Source organism: Crassostrea angulata, chromosome 3, assembly GCF_025612915.1.
Source record: "Crassostrea angulata isolate pt1a10 chromosome 3, ASM2561291v2, whole genome shotgun sequence".
Lineage (NCBI taxonomy): Eukaryota > Metazoa > Mollusca > Bivalvia > Ostreida > Ostreidae > Magallana > Magallana angulata.
In genome coordinates, this window is record NC_069113.1 from 56,000,898 (window position 1) to 56,023,203 (window position 22,306).

A 22,306-nucleotide genomic window follows, 5' to 3' on the forward strand; every position below is an offset into this window, starting at 1 on the left:
TCTTAATAAATTGCAAGTAATTATCTTACAAAGGTACGATTGCAGACTTGATTCGTTGAAAAACTCATGCTATTCCACTTCGGTTTTAGTTTTTAGGATGACAAAATTTTCATGACACTAAATGCCACAAAAAACGTTTTTGGAAGCGTATGCAAAACGCAAAAAAACCCAATTTAATCATTCTATTTTTAATATCTATTTAAGCTTGAATGCAGTTATCATTGTTTTTCTATATAGAATTCATTTTTATCACAAAAGTGGTAATCAGGACTATAAACTGGCAAATACATCGTAAAAAAGGATATTAAAACAGTATTTAATCTACAATTTTTACATTTTTATATGCAATGCTGGGGTAACTTTTTTAAATGCATTCTAAAAACAAAAACTGTTATTATGAACATCGCAAAGTAATAAAAGGTCTTGTGTCAAATTCGTTAACAATTGCGTAAAGTGAAACACCTCTATATATAATTCGTAAACTGCCACCCCACTGCGCAGAAAGATTCACCACAAGTGATGCAGTACTCTTGCCACATTATATGGTCAGACAGAGTGAATGTCCACCCCATATGGAACCTAAGTGATCGAAGTTTCCATCTCACTTACAAAGCAAACGGATGTTCTAGCAGGTGTGATGGTGTTCCAATTTGAGTTAATCCTGGATAGGTACCGCAACCTTGTACCTCCAAAGCATACCTAGAATGACAGTGACACTAATAAGGATGGTCATGATTAAGACCATCAATACTGCTCATAATTATATGTAAACCCAGAAGAATAAAGGCAGTCCTTATTTCCTAGTCCTTCTTGATCAAATTAATGGTAAAATTTCTAGGCCGTGCGGGCCAGTGATGCAGTTTTCCAGGGCAACAAAATTGGGACACTCTTCACCTGCATAAATTGACATACCCTCTAATGGAAGAGTCGGAAGTGTCACCACGGACAGCTGGTAGCATTTGAATTAAAATTGCTTTTAGTAGTTTTAACTCAGTCAAGTACATGCATATTTAGAAATATCTTAAAGTGTCCACAATCTCTGCCACATCATTTTACAGAAGCACGACAATAAATTTTTAGCAAAAAGCTGTGCTAACAAGGGACCACCACCGTTAGCTTAGTTCGTATGAGCAAAGGATCCTCACAGTAAAATGTGATGCACGGGGTGAGTTCCTCGGCTTTTCTACCACTGTAGTTGATAAAAAGAAATGTACATAGAATTGCCTAGAGAAGGGGAAATGTAAGGTTTCAAATTGATTTGAGGTGGTACGGGATAATTGTTAAAAATCAATGAATATAAAAGTTTATTACAATTTTTAACATCATGAGAATGTTCAAATATCACAGTACTTTACTAAAACAAATCTTCAGAAACTTTTTGAAAAGTATAAATTATTAAAGCCCTATTAGGATTTGAATAGTTGTAAACAGGTAACAACAGGAAAAATTATAAAATCATACTTCATTCTTCATTTTATTGCTTATTTCGATCATAAGTACGTCACAACATGGAGGTGTCCCATACCACTTTATGCCAGATTAAGTTATATTTTCAGATTTTTTGTTTGTTTGATACTCCTTCTATTGTTATATTACTAAAGAAATTCCATCAACAATACATATGCATCCACTTCTACTCTCTTTGTATATCCTCCCCTATTACTATGAAGTAGTTTACCCAATCATATAAATCACATTTTCAATATATGTATTAAATATTGATATAAAGGTAACCTAAGGCGTTCTATTAATTATTTTATATTAGAACCTATGAAGGAAATGTAGGGAATCGGTGCAAAAAATTAAAGAACGAAGCAAAATAAGTTTAATTCCTTTTGTGCTTTCGATATTTTTAGAACTCAAAAATACTTATATTTTCCCCAAACAGGAATTCAAAATATATTAAATATGTGAGTGCAATTAAATGAAAACTTCAACGCTCTGAGAGAATTTTGTTGCATGAAAAAACGATCAATACTTAAATCAGAAATGTGACCAAGAAGCCTTATTCTAAAACAATATAAAGGAAGAAGATATCACAGTTCTTTTCCAGCGAATTAAAACCTAATTTTGTTAACCGTTTTTTCCTTATTAATGGGAACATTATAGAATAAATTTAATAAATATGACAAAATACAAAAGTTAAGCAGCGTGGAAGGGTCTTACTCAGTTACTGATCTGAAAGGCTCAATGAACCTTTCTATGAATTCGGCCTTTGTCATTTCATTGCAAACAATAGTCTCGTAATTTTTAATATCAAAGTGACCGCCGGTAAAGTTTGCGCTAGTCACAAGAACCTTAGCGGTTTCATTGTGTGTACAGGCTATAAACTTTGCTCATTGTGAGTATAGACTATAAACTTTGCATGGAAATACTTCTTAGTCATCTGGACAAAAATCTTTCAAAATATTTTCTCTTCGAGGATGGGATAGTTATCCACTGCAATGTCTTCTTTAGCAGCATTAATGATGTCGGTTATATTCTGGTTCTCATTTTTTTTAACATTTTCTACGAACGGAAAGGCCCCTATGTTTGCTGTATCGAGGTTTTCGATGACGATGTTACATATGTCAGTCAATCTCGTGGTGTCAAGAAAGGGTGTGGCCAAGTAAACTTTATGGTTTTGGTGGACAGCCATTGAGACAACAGGAATTTCCAGAGCGGGTAGATATAGGTTTTACCAGGTCTAATTACAGGCAAATGGAGGAAGGAAATATGTTCATCTGGTCTAGTTCGATGTCCCTGTATAAACATCGTCCGAACCAACGGGTTTTCTATCTGTTGAAAGCAGTGTAATGGATAGAAAACCTGTGGGTTCCGACGATGCTGTATAAATTAAAACGATGAATTGTCAAGAAATAAGTAAACTTACTACCCTGTGTGGTAGGTTCCATTTATCAAAGAAGAATGCACATATGGTGGCAAGCGAGATAACTCCCCCAACTATAATAATCCTGCTTCACTAAATCCTTGCAAACTTGCGCAGGTCAAAAATAGCTTCTTTCTGCCAAACACCCAGAGACAATTTTTCATAGTATCCGTATATTATACAGTAATTTGGTAATGTCTTCACCATTTAAGCAAATCGTAAGAATGCATTATGGTGGTTCGCTTAGACGGATTGGGCGTCTAAATCTTACCCCAAAGCATCCGATGGCGTTGGATGTTTGTAACATCCCACATGTTTATGAAGGACGCCATGATGCACGGCATCCAATTGGAAGCCGGTCGCATCTCACGGGCGTAGCAATAGTTAATATCATACTTTTAATCGTTTGATAAAATATTCAAGTCAAGTTAACGTTAACATTTTATAATATATAATCTGTATCAACGAGTTTATCGCTATTATCAGTCCAGTACTAACTGTCTCGTTTAATTTTATCTGGCATTATTGAATCGCATGTCTATTTATAGATCATCCTGATATTCGCATGATTTATAAGTCCACTATAATGCACTTCTAATCCCAAAGGGTCACCATGTCGAGAGCCGCGAAGTGTAGGGCCTGTAAGGCAAAATCTACTTATATGCGGTCCCCTCCACTAGCGCCGCCGTTGCTGCCGGGGTCCAACCAGAATCCCCCTTCCCGGTCATGTACCTACTGTCACCCCTCCCCAGACGGCACCTTTGGACCAAGCCACCAACATCCCAGCTTCTCTAGACACAGGTACGGATGAGATTCCTACAAATCCCGCAACACTGTGTAGCGTCACTGACGACTTAGACTCTCACTTGTCAGTAAATATCAGGCAATCAATTTATAGCAATGAATTCATTCATCTTCACAAGCTATTGCCTACCAAAGCTAGCGAAGAGCCTCAGCAACAATTGGCGTTAGTTAATGGGGAAATAGTTATTAAACCGAAACATAAGGAAGCTAAGATCACCAATATTGAAACTTGGACCAATGCATTCCTCATCTTTACCAGTGTTTTTCTGGCCAAATTCCCTGACCAAACCCAACAGCTCCTTTAATATATAAACATTGTCCGTACTGCAGCTTCTAGGTCCTCCAGCAGCAGCTGGTTGGACTACAACAACCAATTTAGGCTCAAGCGGTCCCGCAACCCGTTACTCCCTTGGGACACTGTAGACGCAGAACACTGGCTGTTGTATGTGGTCCAGTCCCTACAAACCCAAGCAAAACCCACTCAGAAGTCTCTTAAATGCTTTGACTACAATTACAAGGAACTTGCCTAAGACCCTATTGTTCATACCAGCATAGTTGCATTAAGTGCAGTAATCCCCACCCAGTTCAATCTTGTAAATATTCGCCCCAGTGTAAATATTCGCCCCAGCTATCAAACTCACCCTACCGTTACGAAAAACCCAGACCCAACCTCCGACCACTACTTGCTCCTGTACGTCAGCAAAGGGCACAACACAATTTTCGTCCCAGACCTGTGGGACCTAGCGCCTACACCGGTTAAACCTGTTGTATTGCAAGACATGTTAAAACTATATCCTGATCGTAATGTAACCAGGTATATAATTTGTACATTAAATTACAGCGCTAGCGTGTTTGATTGGTATACGTGTTTAGAGTGAATGATTGTATGAGAGTTTAATATCTGTAACGTGGACAATGACAAGACTGGACAATAGGGTCACTTAACTAACTCTGCATGCACCCTTCCCCGCCAAAATCTTATACCGGACAGTCACTCTCCGCCAAGCCCTTGAACGGGTCAGAACTGTACATTGTATAGCAATATACTTAAGCATTAGGATTGTTTGTCCCGGTAAGACTTAATGTAATAAATTAAAGTCATTCTAAATTGTAATATTACTGTTTCATTTCGTTTTCTAATGTGTATGTCTGTGTCTAAGTGTCTTGTCATTTGTGTCCATTCTGTGTTATTAGTTTAATTACGAAATTTCAGGTTTATTCTGTATTAATAAATATTTAACTACGACCCAAGCTTGGTTTATTTCGACCACTGGCTACAAATGGCGCCCACGTAATTTTCCAACGGACCGGGACAACATCCATTCCATTTTCCTTCAATCCCCGGGAGACGGCTTATCAAGTCCTGAACGAGCAGCAGCTGCATAACAAGGACCGTGCCAGAAGCGGTATCCATAAATACGACACCCTGCATAGACCCAAAGAAGAGGTGATTCTGTGTATGTGTGTGTGTAAATTATTATATTATAGATAGTGGAGGAAAAGTGAGAGTTCTCATTGCGTCAAGTATTTCTGGTGATGACGGGAAGACGCACGGATCTGGAGGCGCGGTAATCTACGTCACTCATGGCGGGAAGACGCACGGATCTCGAGGCGCGGTAAACCACGTGGCTGATTCCTTCGATACGCGAGGAAATTCGAAAGCGACGAGGCCTCAGGACCGACAGGAGTCAGGTACTTTCATTCTGAAAATCAGTGTTTGTGTCTGTGATTTGTCTTTTATATGTTAACTGTCTTGTCTTGATTGTCATTCGTTTGTGTTGTCAAAGTCTATCTGTGTACGACTTAACATTCTTTTTAGCGGGAATTCCCAGGTTTAATTTTAAAACTTCCGGAAACTATAAACAGCTGATCATTTTGTTTGAAGTTTGTGTATTCATCAAATCCTGTTAATATTAACACTACTCTATTTAGAAATTGTTTAGTTTTTTTTTGTTAAAGAAAAGGATCCTATTTAAATATCAATCTATTTATTTATTTTAAAGGTTTAAAACTTTTGTTTACATATAAAAAGAAAAAAAATACATAGGCCTATATCTGCAGATCAAAAAAAAATTTCTAAATTTTTTTATTCATTGTATTTACCGGGACTTGTTAAACTTTTGATGTGTCTCATTTGCAGTAAACTGTAGGTTGCCCTACAAACTATTCCCCTTGCATGAACTTCTAACAATCACACAGATTTGACAATTTTGGCAGACATTGAGCAGTTGAGGTTGTACACATTCAAGTGTTATTTTGTTTGAATGTTTGTGTGTAAGTGAATTATTTCATTGAATATCTCTATTATTGACGTGAAACATGCGCTGCGTTTTAATAAAGTGAATTTACAGTGCTTTAAGATATTTTGAAAAAGAGATACATTTCTGTGACTGGGACATTGTGGTGAAATTTTGCTGGTTTCACGGTGTATTTGTTGGACAGGTGTTTAATGTTGTCAGTTGTAAGATGTCAAAAGTGGCTGATCAAATTAAAATGTCATTCGAGAATGCTAAAGATCAGGAAGGTGATCATGAAGGTTCTTTTCATGATGAAGACTACAAATTAAAACTTTGCAGGTTATGTAAATCCCAATGCTAAACTTGAATCTGAAATGCAGAAAACAAGTACCCCTGCATCTGGTAAAGAATAAAACCCCTTGAACTTTCCCAATGTTAAGACAAATCTGCCTGTCACAAAGTGTCAATAACCCCAAGATCAAGGTCAATGTCTAACATTTCAGCGAAAACAATAAATTTAAAACATGGGTCAACACTGTGTACAGTGCAAGAAGCAAAAGTCATTGATAAGGTACCTACAGGTCTATTAAACGGTGGCAACTCTGAAAAGGTAAATCCTATAGAGTTGGGTGTGAAAGTAGATATGACATTATCTGAATCAGAGTTAGATACTGTGAACAAATTACTGAGAAAATACAGTCATGTTTTCTGCAGAGGTCCAATGGATCTAGGTAAGACTGACATAGTAAAGCACAGTATAAAACTCGAGGATGAAAATCCATTTAAGTTACCTTACAGGAGAATACCTCCTGTATGTATGATGAGGTAAGAGAGCATATCAAAGAAATGCTGCAAGCCGGTGTCATAAGAGAGTCCAATAGCAATTACTCATCTAATGTAGTGTTAGTTAGGAAAACAGATGGGTCTCTTCGGTTTTGTATCGACATGCGCGTCCTGAATTCCAAAACACGGAAAGACTGTTACATGCTCCCACGTTTTGATGATGTCATAGATACTCTGAGTGGTGCAAACTATTTTAGCAAACTGGATTTACGATCAGGATATTGGCAAGTGGAGATCGAAGAAGAGGATAAACATAAAACTGCATTTTTGGTAGGTAATTTTGGTTTCTTTGAATGTAATAGGATGTGCTTCGGTTTAACAAATGCGCCAGCAACATTCCAGAGATTAATGGAGAAATGCATGAGGGAGCTTTATCTCAGAGAATGTTTAATTTTTTTAGATGATATCTTAATATTTTCAAAAACTTTCAAAGAACATTGTCAACGACTAGAAAATATTTTTCAAAAATTAGCAGACCATGGATTAAAACTGAAACCTTCCAAATGTGAACTTTTCAAACAGTCAATTTCATATCTTGGACATGTCATTTCAGAGGTTGGAATCTCCACTGACCCAGAGAAAGTTTCTGCTGTGGTGGAATGGCCAAGACCTACTAATATCAAGGAATTGCGACAATTCCTAGGATTCATTGGGTACTACCGCAGGTTTGTAGAGAACTTTGCCAAGATTGTTGCTCCACTGAACAACTTATTGCGTGGACATGAAACCAAGACCAGTAAAAAGCAGAAGAGATATGAAAGGAAGAGCCATAAACCAGTGCCATGGAGATGGACGGATGTAGAGGAAATGGCTTTTACCATCATAAAAGAGAAGTTAACGTCTCCACCCATATTAGGTTTTGTTGACTATTCAATGCCTTTTGGGTTGCATACAGATGCCAATTCCAAAGGCTTAGGAGCAGTCTTGTATCAGAACCAAGGAGGAATAAAGAGAGTGATAGCGTATGCCAGCAGAGGACTCCACCCAGTGAGACGAATTATCCGGCACATAAGCTCGAGATTTTGGCGCTTAAATGGGCTGTGTGTGATAAGCTCCATGACAATTTATATGGGAACCAGTTTGAAGTCATTGCGGATAATAATCCTCTTACATATATCTTTACAAAGGCCAAACTCGATGCTACAAGCCAAAGATGGGTAGCTGCTCTTGCTAACTATGATTTAAGAATTTCTTAAAGGAGTGGACACCTCAGTGGCGATGCTGACGGATTGTCACGCAAACCAGTAGTCTTTAATGACACAGTGAAAGCTATCTGCCAGGCAGTTATGGCATCTGTACCATATTGCCAGAGTGTAACCATGGATGCATCTCCTTCATTGGCCGAGGATGAGATGAATTCATGTGATACATTCACTCTCAATGACTGGAGACAGGAGCAGTCCCAAGACAAGGCTATAGGGCGAGTTATAGACATCATGAGAAGTGGTTTAAGACCAAGGGGAGAAAGTGTCAAGAGGGAACCCTTGCAGGTGCAGAAGTTACTCAGAGTGTACAAGAAGTTGGAACTGATTGAGGGAATCTTGTACAAAACCTCTTCACATGATGGTCAGAAGATAAAACAGATAGTATTGCCAAAGTCCCTGAGAGAGGAAGCACTACGTGGCATACATGATGATGTTGGACATCCAGGTAAGGACAAAACATTGTGGCTTGCTAAGCCACGGTACTACTGGCCAGGAATGGAGTATGAGATCAACCAGAAAGTGGAATCCTGTGGCAGGTGTATTTGCAACAAAACTCCAGTCCAACCTACAGCGGAACTTGTTCCTATTGTTACAACCAAACCTATGGAGTAAGTATGTATAGATTTCCTTACTTTGAAACAGTCCAAAGGTGGTTACGAGAACATTCTGGTAATAACCGATCATTTTACTCGGTTCGCCCAAGCCATCCCCTGTAAAAATCAAACTGCGCAAACAACAGCTAGAGCATTATATGAAAATTTCTTTCTTCATTACAGTTTCCCAGAGAAAATTCACAGTGATCAGGGTAGGAATTTTGAGTCGAAAGTGTTTAAACATCTTTGTAAAATTTTAGGGATAAAGAAATCGCGAACGACTCCTTATCATCCCATGGGAAATGGTTCGGCTGAACGTTTCAATCAAACTCTTATTAGGATGCTTTCAACATTAACAGAGGAACAAAAGGCAGATTGGAAATCTTTTGTAGCACCACTTGTTCAAGCATACAATGCCACAAGGAGTGATGCCACAGGCTATACACCACATTATCTTATGTTAGGATGGCATCCCCGTTTACCAATTAATGTTTTCTTTGGTATGGATATTAACACAGAGAAAGGAGATCATCCAACCTATGTCGCCAAACTCAAGGATCGGATGGCATCTGCCTATTCTTTGGCATCGAAGGAAGCTTAAAGAATTGCCTGCAAGAATAAAGAGAATTATGACCAGAAGGTCAAGTTTGCCAAACTTGAGGTTGGAGATAGGGTGCTTGTGAGAAAGGTAGGAATACAAGGAAAACACAAGTTGGCTGACAAGTGGGAATCTGAAGTCTAAACTATTCGGAGTATTCCAAATCCAGACATCCCTGTGTTTAGAGTAAAGAGTGAATCGGGAAAAAATATTAAGACTTTGCACAGGAATATGCTCTTGCCATTCAATGCCATTCCCTCTGAAAACATTGAAATGCCTGCAGCACCAGTGTTGAAAAGGAAGAGTAGAAGTCAGGATGCTGGTAGATCATGTGTAGAGGACATATCTGATGATGATAGATCAGAAGACAGCTCAGAATCAGATTCTGACTCTAGTAGTTCAGAACTCAAAACAACCAGAGTACTTAGGTCATCAAGAAACCCAGAAATTTCACTGTCTTCTATAAGACAAACTAAAATTAGCAATATTGAGACCAATACTAATCATGAGTTTTCTTCATTTCAGAACTCCAGTGTTCCAGAACCGAACATACCGGTACCTTGAATCGGACAATTATTGATAATGAAATCGATGAAACGACAAGGTCATCGGGTCGAGTAGATGATACCACGGTTGAACAGAGTATTAGGTTATCAAACCGTAACTCTCGCGTTTTTCCGCGACGAACTGCTAGAATTCGAAAGCCTCCTGATCGCTATTGAGACTGGACTAGGTAGTGTTTTATCCCGTAAACTGCTTTTATGTGATTTTATGATGCAGTTTTCAGGTTTTTTAAATTCAATTCACTTATCATATTTTATGCCGACTCTCAAAAAACCAAAAAAACAAATTCCCTGGTTTTAAAATTAATCACTGTTATTTTTCTGAACTATTTGATGTGGATGACTCTTAGTTTTTAATGCCCTTGTTTTCTTAATTTTAAGGGTCTCCAATTTGCATTTGTGTATCAAGATATGATGATTATCACCCATTTATTGTGTTGTGGGTCCTGCTCTGATATTAGTTGTAAAACTGATATATTAGTGTTGTTGTGGGATTTACAATGAAGAGAAAGTTATTTTCCTTGGGAGATTCTGGTGTGTTCAGGGTGGTAAATTGTTATTTTGATCTTGTGTTTAGTGTTTTAGATGTTTCATCTTTGTGATCAGACTGACTGAAGCAGCTGAATCATTTGGTGACATGTGTATTTGCTTAATTTTGCAGAATTTGAGTTTTCATTGTTGTTTTGCTATATTCTATTATGTTGAAATTATGTTGTTTTATTTTAGTGTTAAATCATATTTCCTCTTCATGCACAATGCATTTGAGTTTAATTTCGTGAAATGTCAGGAGCCATTTCAATAAAGAGGGGGAATATGTAACCAGGTATATAATTTGTATATTAAATTACAGCGCTAGCGTGTTTGATTGGTATACGTGTTTAGAGTGAATGATTGTATGAGAGTTTAATATCTGTAACGTGGACAATGACAAGACTGGACAATAGGGTCACTTAACTAACTCTGCATGCACCCTTCCCCGCCAAAATCTTATACCGGACAGTCACTCTCCGCCAAGCCCTTGAACGGGTCAGAACTGTACATTGTATAGCAATATACTTAAGCATTAGGATTGTTTGTCCCGGTAAGACTTAATGTAATAAATTAAAGTCATTCTAAATTGTAATATTACTGTTTCATTTCGTTTTTTTCTAATGTGTATGTTTGTGTCTAATTGTCTTGTCATTTGTGTCTATTCTGTGTTATTTGTTTAATTACGAAATTTCAGGTTTATTCTGTATTAATAAATATTTAACAACGACCAAAGCTTGGCTTATTTCGACCACTGGCTACAGTAACATAGCTAGAGAACTTGTTCAGGGATTTAATTTTGGCTTTAGTATTCATTACACAGGCATAAGATCCCCAATTATTTCAAAAAACATGTTATCTGCCGATTCCCACACAGACCAGTTACACCAAAAAATAATTCAAGAAGTTCAGTTGGGTCGTATTGCGGGCTTTTTCAAAAATATTCCGATTTTAAACCTTCGCTGCAGTCCAATCGGGGTAGTACCAAAAAACAAGGGGGTTGGGGAATGATTTGCAACTTGTCCGCACCATAGGCCAAAGTGTCAATGATTTTATCAACCCTGAACAATGTTCGGTTCAGTACACGTCATTTGGCGATAAAACTGCAATGATAAGCCGTGGTGCCTTGCTGGGCAAAATATTCCGACTACTTCCAATTTGCCCCGAAGACTTCCCATTATTAGGCTTTCATTTTAAACACAATTTCTACATAGATAAATGTTTGCCTTTCGGTTCCTCCATTGCATGTGCAATCTTCGAAAAATGTTCCACATCATTACATTTGATTATCCAGACTACGGCAATGTCGATACAATGGTCTGCAACCTCGATTTTTTGGGTTTACGGGCACGGCAAATAACGATACCTGCCTCCACTTAATGAATACATTCGATCACGTATGCTAGCAATTGGGGGTACCTATTTCGCACGAGAAGTCCGAGGGCCCTACGACTAGCATTAAATTTTAGGCCATGGCATCGACACCATCAGTCAGTCAATATTTGTGCCCACTGACAAAGTCAAAACCCTCCAAGTTTTGTTATCTAGTTCCATTTCTAAACATAAAATCACCCTTAAACAAATGCAGTCGTTAGTGGGGTCTTTAGCTTTCACAACAAAAGCCATTCCAGCAGGCAGAGCTTTTTGCAGGAGAATGTATAGTAGTTTATCTTAGACAGTTAAACCGTATTATTATATCAGAGTAACAAAAACTCTAAAGCAAGATATGCAGGTTTGGCTCGAATTTCTAGCAAATTTCAATGGCTCAACCCCATTGTCAGACCCCGATTGGTTGGATCAAGATACCCTACTTATGGCATCAGACAGCTCAGGCTCCTTGGGATGTGGTGTCATCTTTGGTAGTCATTAGGCCTACATTCAGTGGTCCCAGCACTGGTCATCGGACATAAGAAGAGACATAACCTACCTCGAGCTCATTCCCGTAGTTTTAGCCATATTCGCATAGGTCTAAAAAGCTTATTCTGAACATTGGCAGCCAAGCAGTGGTCCATATTCTAAATCAAAAGTCATCAAAATCCGAATGGGTCATATTTCTTCTTAGACCCATCTGATTAGGATTATGCAATTAAATATTCAGATCAAATGTGTTCATATGTCTGGCTGCACAAATAACATACCCGATGCCATATCTCGTTTCCAGTGGCGCACATTCAGGCAGTTGGTCCCCCATGCGGACCAATATCCTTGTCCAGTACCCAGGGAGTTTTATAACATCTTAAACCTAAAGTAGAGGAACTGCTACAAAACTCTATCTCCAACAATACCCAAGCAACATACGATAAAGGCATCAATTCCTTCCTTCAGTTCCAATCTCAACACAATTTGCCCAAATTGTGGCCTACCCCCCCCCCCCCCCCTTTGATCATATTATTAATTATATAGCATTCTTGTCATGTAAGGACACATCTTACGCAACCGTTAGATTTTACTTAGCAGGAATCAGTTTCAACTTGAAAATTAATAGCTATCATGACCCTTGCTCATTTTTCTTTGTAAAGAAATTGCTGTCGGGTTTCCGTCATATGTCTCAGTCAAAAGACTCTAGATGTCCCGTAACCCTCCCAACCGTAATAACATTTTAAACGCATTGCCGCATGTGTGTGCCAATACATTTGAAGAAAATGTTTGCATCAGCCTTCTCTTTAGCTTATTTTGCTGTATTGCGTGTGGGTGAGATTACACAAACAAATCGTAATCAAAACAATGCTCTAACCATCCATAACACTGCGTTCTTAAGTGATTCAATTAAATTAATTCTGGCAAAAACCAAAATTGACCAGAATGGCGAAGGTACAACGTCAATCATAACCCTTTCTGATGACAATCACTTGCTATTCAACAACTTGCAGTCTTATTTGAATGCTAGACCTAAATACCCAGGTCAGCTCTTGTGTCACATTGATGGTCCCCCTCTAACTTACTACCAATTTAACCAAGTTCTCAGAAGGGCTTTGGCATTTCTCAACATAGACACTTCCGTTTTTAAATCCCACTCATTTAGAATTGGTGCTGCAACCTACATGTACGAAGGTTGTCCCAAAATAGCGTAGACAAGCTGACATGAACTAATAAAAGCGTTTGGTCGCCATATTAGTTTTGATCGCTCCTCTACTGCCACTGGGGTATATAAACCGGTCGAGAAAGTTACGGTCGGTTGCTTTCCGATCGAGGCATTCAGGTTACACGGACTTCTAAATGCACGAACTACTACATATTGTAGTAAAATCTTTGTAGGAAAGAAGAAAACAGCAATCAATAAAATACAAAATATATTTATTCTTTGAAAGAATTTCCAAGGTATTCGTACTATTTTGCACAAATAGTACTGCCTTACTTCACATGCACATCGAACGCGTGTCTCGTTCATACAGAGTGCATAACGTGTGCATCTTTTTGAAAACCCCGGCGGCACTGCATCCAACACAGTAGATAGTTGGATGAATGATAGTAAATCCAAGAAAGTAACAACGTAACATCGTTTCCATCGATTTCTACAAAAAAAAAATCCATGCGATCATTGACAATGCTCGATCTGCCACAGTGTGTGATTGCGCATGTGCGATGTTATAACATACACAGGAAAACAGTCTACAATTATGGAGGATTTTTGAAGTATCTGTGTCTGGATTTCAGTTTGTCTTGTTTCGTCGTTCATTGGATATTCCTTGCCAGTGCAGTGGTTGTCATATTATTTTTGTTCAAAACGCGTTTCTACACGTCTTTTCGTCCAAGGTAACGTGTTCGGGTGAATGGAATACCTGAATGCGGTGAAGCATGAATAGTCCTCTCGGCCTTATATAGGGGGTGTGTAGCGATGAACAGAACAATAGAAATCGACAACTAATATGGCAGTAGTCGGAGAAAAAACGGAAATAATGCGTATTTATGAATTCATGTCAGCTTTAATCGAAGACACAGGAAGATGAAACTTGTGCCACAAAGGTTTTAAGAAATGTGCAGTCAAATTATGTTTTGAAATCAAATATTGTTTGAGATTAAATAAGTGAAATAAATAAATGTTAGATCATACATTTGACATGCGGCGCAATGCCAAAAACGAAAAGTTAGAATCAACATAATGAATTGAAAATTGCGATGAAAAGGACTTTAAGAATGAAAAATTTGAAATAAAAAATACATTTATATTTGTTAATAACTCTGTTATTTACTCAGAAAATGTTTTAGCTAAAATAAAACTTTTAAAAATTTTATAGCGCATTTTGTAACAAGTTGAAGTGTTAACTCGTTGAAAAATGACGACGTCAACGTTGAAGGCGGCGCAGCGGTAACCGATAAAATTTTGTAAAGACCTTGAAACAAACCAGAACGGCCATTGAAGAAATAAAAACAAAATCGCTTAGAATTGCATTTTGTGAAGAAGTAGTCCTACAACTTTGAAAATATTCGGACGAGTCTGATGACAAGAAGTGAAAAAAGTAAACCCGACCGTTAGAAATGGACGTCAAAATGCTGAACAACATAATTCAAGTAGGACGAACGTTAGACAACAAGTATTACAGGCAAGTTTGGAGTCGGCATATCGTTTGTACGTAGTAAATATTTTTAAATAACAAAACTAGAATTCTATGTTGAATATATACTCAGGGTACATTTTCAAAGATGATATTTTTTTAAAGATATTTTCGGAAATAAAACGCAAATGTTATCGTAAATGATGTGGAGTTTCTAGCAACAACGTAAAGACTGGAAATTTTCGACGTCGCACATTGCCCCGCCTTACAAAACTTGTTGTTACTTATTTTTCAGTTTCTCAAGAAATAAATAAAGGACAGATTTGAATTTTTCAGTATTATTTGCCAAAAGACCACTGAAAAGAAACATTGGAGTCTAATGAAATTGCACTGAACAGATATTAAGTTATGTGTTCTGTCTACGCTATTTTGGGACAACCCTCGTACTTGCAGGGCATCACAGAGAACATAATCAAATCTAAGGGTAGATGGCGTTCAGACGCTTTTAAATCTTATATTCGCCCGCAATCTGTTTAACTGTAAGCATCTGAATCTTACTGATTGTAAGCTAAGCTTGCAGGTTTGCGGACAGTATGGATCGTTGGCTCTTCAATCATCTCCAGGGCACACAAATTTTCCAATTCCACTTTGGGGGAAAAATTGGACCTTCAACACATCAATGTCATATGGGCTGGCCGCAGCGGTTTAAAGTGGGAAGACTTGTGGCCGGTTGCGCATCTGTGGTTTATATAAGTACAGCTCAGATTCAGATCCTCGGATCACGTAAGCCGGGTTTAAATGCCAGGTGAGTCGGAGTTACCTAGGTAGTGATTCCGTTGCACACTTCAAAACTGAACCAGACTTATCTGATCCAAACTTACTAAGTGATGGATGTCAAAATCGTGCAAATCTCCAAATTTTACGGCATTGGAATTTTTTTTTATTAGAACTAATTGATTCAAGGAAGGATATTATAGAAAATAAGCAAAAGAACGATGGAAAAATTGTTTCAAAGAAAAACTCAGAATGGGAGAAAGTCACATGTGAATTTAATGATAGGCCTGGAGTTTATCAAAGACCTTGTACCCAGTTAAAATCTCTTTGGAAAAATATGAAATCAAGGACAAAATCTGACATTGCAAAGGACAGCCTTCAATCAGCAATTTCCTCAATGCTTCCACAGCATTATCTCCTACTGGGGATATGATTGGAATATAGGTACAATCTATTAGTCCAACAACACTGGGTATGCTACTTTGTTGCATAAACGCTCTTTGTACTTTTACAATTTTATGTCTAGAATGAAATTTTATATACTATACTCTGTCCCGAGTTTTTGCTTCCACCACTTTTCGCTTGATATTTCGATAATAATAAATGCCTTTGTTCTCAAACTACGTTCATCAACTAATATGAAAAATGTCCAGATTATCTGTTTTGAAACGCCCCCTCTACCGCCTCAGGTTTCAATACACATCCCAAAATAAAAAGTCTCCGGAGATTTTGCATTGCATCAGCCATTAATAAGCCCGGATTGTAACGTTGAAAAATTGCGCGAGGTGTCCCGAGTACTTCCGAATGGAGAAAAGATGTAAACATTTCCCAGTTTAAATCTCCGTAAGAACTTTGTATTCGTCCCTGTAAACTTTTATGAGTGAAAAGGGATAATTTGTTAATGAAGATATCTTGAATATTTTCCATTTCATTGATTTCAAGTGTACTTCTTTCACAGGTATGTGTATTTTCATTAAAAATCATCAAAATGTGATGGGAGCAATAACTTGGGACATACTATAGTAGTTATTGTACAAAAATGCTATTGCACGCTAAACTTTCTTAATTATTCTTGACACTCAATCCAAACAAATCTCCATTTCTTGATAGTAAATTTCCAGTTGTATAATATCTCAAAGTTATAAGAAGTTGATTCTGAGGGGATATCGAAGAATTTTGCTTAATTCCATCGTCCAAATTTCTATCAGTATTGTCAAGAATCAACAAAAGAGCTTATTTGCTTAATCGAAATCTGATTATAAAATCTGCATCGTTATAATTCTGTTTCTTACAATTTGTTCTCTTCTACGCAATCTTTCTATGAGATCAAACCTGTCCACATCTTCCAAATATCTTGCCATATTTCCAGACGAAAGTTTGAAGAAGGGTTTAAACCACCCCCATACCAGGTTCATGATTTACTGTTATTTTGAACCTTACTCACCCCAGCCTTACCTGTGTCATGTGTGTGCAACGCGTCTACCTGGATTTAAACTCGGATTCATTGATCGGGGGTTTAAACCCGAGATACGCAACCGGCCATTGGAGCTTTATTTGAACAATTTATTATATAGGTTTAATGGTAACGACCCTCACGCACTGGTTATCCAATGTGGCGGGAACAGTATTGGCCTACAATCACTTAAAAAATTACAGATCGAAATGAAATCATTACTGCGCAAAATCCATACATTAATGCCCAAAACCTTACTTATATGGTCGGATATTCTGCCACGTCAATCCTGGCGACATATGATATCTATAGTCTGTTCCAAGATATTCATGTAGCACATTTGGACGAATTTCAATAAAAATACACTTACCTGTGAAAGAAGTGCAATTGAAATAGTTGAAAGGGATATTTTCCAAGATAATTTCATTGACACATTATCATCTTTCATTCGGAAGAATTCACAGGAACGAAAACAGATTCCTTACGGAGATTTATAATGGGGAATTTTTACATCTTTTCTCCATTCGTAATACACTCGGAATACATCGCGCAATATTTCAACGTTATCATCCGGGCTTGCTGCAATACAAAATCTCCGGAGACATCACTTTTTTTAGCATTGTATTGAAACCTGATAAGCTAACAGGGGCGTTTTGACTGAGAAATCATGGAAATTTTTCATACTTTTGAATGCACATCGTTTGAATCCTGAGGTATTTATAAATATCAAGCAATTAAGCCAAATGTGAATCCAAAATATCTTGGGACAGAGATATTGCTGCTGAAAACGGTAAACAGCGCATTAATTGCTCACTCGGGTCTTTTGTGCGCCGTGTACTACAGGGCGCATTGATTATGCACCCTGATATTAAGGTGGCTCTATACACCCACAGTTTATTCCAATTTCCAATAGAAGACCACAAAACATAAACTTATCAAATATTAAAATGATGATAGGGATACTATAGGTATTTTTAAAGAATTTTTTAATGTTTTTTCGTGTTTTTGTAAAATAGTTTTTAAAAAGACAGCTATTAACAAATTCAGAAAAAAAAATTGTCATATGATGGATATTTCCTTCGGACACATAAAAAAATATTACACTTCTTAACATTCAAAAATGTTATTATTGCAATTTTTTTTTTTGGTATTTCCCCAAAACATAATTTTTCATATTTTCCTACTCTGTTGACATATCATCTGAAAAAGTTGCTTGATGTTATAAGAAAATGTATTTTAATAAATGTGACATAAAAAATTGAATGAAAATCATTGCAAATAAACACAAAAAATATTTTAAATTTTATTTGGTATGAAAGTTCCTCAGGTAAGGGTTATCGTTCCTAAGTCCCAAGGCCCAAACACCTTGGGGACTTTTCATTTCTGAGTTGAAGAAAATTTCCTAAATATAATGTTGAAATGATGAATACATACATATTTCATTATAGGGCTGTATAAGTGAATATACTAGTATTCGCTTTAACGCAAAACTAAGTCAAATAAATAAAGGGGGAAATTGACTAGGTTAATAGGATTTATATGTATCCCAACCTGAGAGAAATTCAAAGCAACCCTCCCATCCCCTGAAGGCGTCGATATTAATGTGCATTAAAGTATATTATAATTGAAATATTTTCACCGGTTTAGAATTTTCTTTCACAGTATTCAATCCAAAAAACACGTTTTAGAAAATTTTGGAATGTTAAAAAATTAATGTACTCAACGGGAATCGAACTCATGACCTTCAGGTTGGTAGTGAATCCACTAACCCACTGCGCTATGTCGTAACATATCGATAATGGGAAAGGAACTCTTTAAAAAATTATTCTTGATTTTAATGTTTATTTCCAAAAATAATACCACACAACGTGAAGCTGTCACAAACCACAATGGCACATTACTTGTAAGTAATGAATTTTCCAATTATCAAATTAAATCTATTAATTTTACAAATTTTTCAAAAGAGCGGTCCCCATACAATTCGCCTCAGTTTAAATCAGCCAGTACCGGAATTGCATGCTTCAAGATTTACTTTTTTGCGTACTGCGTCATCAAAAAGTGGTGTATAGAGCCACCTTAAGTCAGACCAAACAAAACTCTTTTGTGACGGGGTACACCTGTCTAACCTAGGCAATTCACTGTTCATAAACTCCATAAAAACTGCTTCAACTAACTTTTTGTCGTCCAACTCCAGAAAATATCCGTCTTATCCTTGAAAATAAAGTATCTGCGACTATTGGTCCCCTTGGTCATTGACCAGCGTATCTCGGGCCATCGACCAACATAGATCAGGCTTTTATCATTTAAATATTTGTTAAGGTGTTCGTTAATTGGAATTTTTTTTCAGTGTAGAATTTGTAATTGGAGCTGTGTGGCTTTAAAAGAAAGTTAAATGTTTATGAAATTTCCCCATCATCCCCTCCACCTTACCAATGATTTTACTGGTTTCCTCTTACTAATATAAACATATTGTGATATTATGAATTCCTTGCAACATTTATTATTTTATAAACTGTACATTTCTAATTTTACGCTAATACTTAATTCCGTGATTCGACTGTTTTGATCAAATCGCGGAAATTTAAAACCGTGAACGTCTAAACCTTGTTAAAATTTCATTAAGTTTACATTACATTTACAAAATAAAAGCAAGATGCCAGCATTCTATAAAAAAATGCTGAATAGAGAACATTTGTCTTCATGGATAATAGAGCTGATTTTGATTTTTTCATTAGTAACAGTTATCATCAAGATAAATAAATGGATTTTTTTAAGGATATGCATTTTACTCAGATAAATCTTATTTTCTTTCCTTTTTAGTTAAACTCTTTTGTAACTAAACAAACTCAAATATAAAAAAAACCGCGATTCATGTACAAACACATCTAAAATTCCACTGATTTGCTTGAACAAGGATTGGTGCATTATTCATTAATATAATTTTTACTTTATTCTAGAATACATAATTATAACATCGAAGAAAAGCTTTTTATAAGCTGTATATAAACACTTGTACCGCAATATCATTATACAATGTGAAATATTCAACGCAGAGAATACTGTACATACAAAATGTACAAAAGTGAAAAAGTTATATAAATCACTTTTGATTGCTTTCGTAGTTGTTATAAAACTCGAAAACAATTAAGGAATAAGGAAACATTCTTTTGAGCATTGTCCTCTACAAAAATTTAGATTATTGGGAATTATAAATAAACAGAAAGTGATGAAAATACTATATAGTATTTTATGAGTTTTGTTACAGGTGATAGACTTACAAAGGAAGGAAACAAATGCACATCATTTCTATATCAATGTAAATTTTAAACCTTTATACAGCTTTTATATGTAAACGGTGTCAGTGTTGGGTCGAGCGCAGGTTTTTATGGTTTGAAACGAAGACAGAAGTATCTGCTTGTCTACCCAAATCATAAGCCAGGGTTAAACTAAACGTCGTGTGCTTAGTCTACAGTGCGACGTCGTATTTGATATACGAAAAAGTTTTGTCTTCTGAAATAGCCGAAGAAAAATTTGTGATTCCGAGAATTTTTTATTTTTTCTTTCAATGTTTATCTATTTCATTGGTTCATACATCTTTTATTTAAACTTCATTTACTATCTTAAAGATCGGTTTCTTTGTGGTAATGTTTTTATTTATCAACTAGTCTTTTCTCCTGATTACTTATCGGGCCTCGGGATCATGAAAAAAATTCAAACTTGAGTCACAGTTAAAGTCAGTCCTAAAATTATAGTTTATCATGGAACGAAAATCGGAATTTGCAAGTAACCATGACACTTTAAATTAAGGTCTTCCCTTTTTTAAAACTTTAACTCATTTAAATCGTGTTAAAATGACTTTAGAACGATTTTAAAACATGATATCTAAGGTGCACTTGCAATGTTGCGTTAAATGACATCTTTTTTTTTATCTAATTGGATAAAATTTATTTTGGAATCATTTTTATTCGTGGGGTTCATGTTCGTGGGTAGCCAACATTTTGCGAAATTTCGTCGGTAGCAAGGTGAAATTTGTAAATAAATTTTAAACAAATGCATGGATTTACGTTCGTGAGAATGTAAATTTGTGTGCAAAGGTCCCCCACGAACAATGATGATTGCACAGTATATATGCTTAGCCTAGAAATTAATGAATTAAGATATTCAAGTCATGCTACTTACAGTTCTACAAAAAGTAGTTAGTTTCAGCTGGATGCTAAAATATCTATCATCACACATGTACGTTTTACAATGTTTTGCGCCCTTTACCAATGCAATCGGTATATTTGTATTTATAGAGACAATCTGACTTTGATTAATGAAAATGTTATCGTGACACAGGTTGACAGGATGCGGGGTTCATTGTTCAAATTTTAAGAAATTGAGCGCAGGTAATTGTACAACATTTGAGCGCAGGGTAATTGTACAACATTAAGTTATGTTTCAAGTTAATCAATTTATGCGACGATTTATCATTATATTGATTATTTATTATTGTATGCATAAAATATGACCACGTTCCTAGGAGACATGTGTTCATTATAAAAGACCAGGTGTCTTTTGATCAAGTTTTGGCGTTGTTCCATGTGACATTGTATTGATCATTTGTTTTTGTGTGCATTAAAATACACTGAATGCACGCAGTGGATTACACAAAAGAAAATCATCAATTATCTACTTTGGTGGAAAGATGAATCACCGGAAGTCAAAGATGGATACATATTTCTTTCTTACTGTCTTTCTTTTATCTTAGCTTATTTCATCCAGGGGATTTCTCGTACAATTCAAAAATAAAAGAAAAAAACAAACTCCTGATATATATAACATTTTCATTCTTTTTTTTTTAAATGTTCGTCAGAGTTGTCCTCTTCTATAAAGAAAAAATGTCCATGGGTAATCTTAAAACAGTTTCGGATTTATACTTTAAAATTTCAGAATAAGTAAAATATCAGTAAATATTGCTAATATAATTGTGTTTTTTCAATATTAGGTTAAATAATTCTTCCCTTTGTAGGAAAAAATGATCAATATACACAGCACCTAAGTCCGTATTAATATCAACAATGCGATGTAGAGAAACATTAATTTAAGAACTGTACGAATTCTGTTTATGTGGAAAATTACTGTAAGCTTGCTTTATTCTTATATTTCTGGTAATAATTCTTTCAATGCATTTCTGTAAAATAAAGCTCCAACCTTGCATAATTTAGCTTAAAGTCGAGAAATATTTTTTTAAACTATTGTTCAAACTTTGGACAATGTTTAGCTGGACGTGTTCAATGGTTATCGATAAGAGGGAAAAGAAAAAATACTTTGAGGCTGAGGATCAGATAACCTTGAAAATAAAGT

At 36.3% G+C, this 22,306-nt stretch overlaps 1 pseudogene; it reads right to left on the reverse strand.

Annotated features, from left to right (window-relative positions):
* Window positions 1-1,633: 1,633 nt before the first annotated feature.
* LOC128176984 (uncharacterized) lies at window positions 1,634-2,754 on the reverse strand (annotated as a pseudogene).
* Window positions 2,755-22,306: the final 19,552 nt, after the last annotated feature.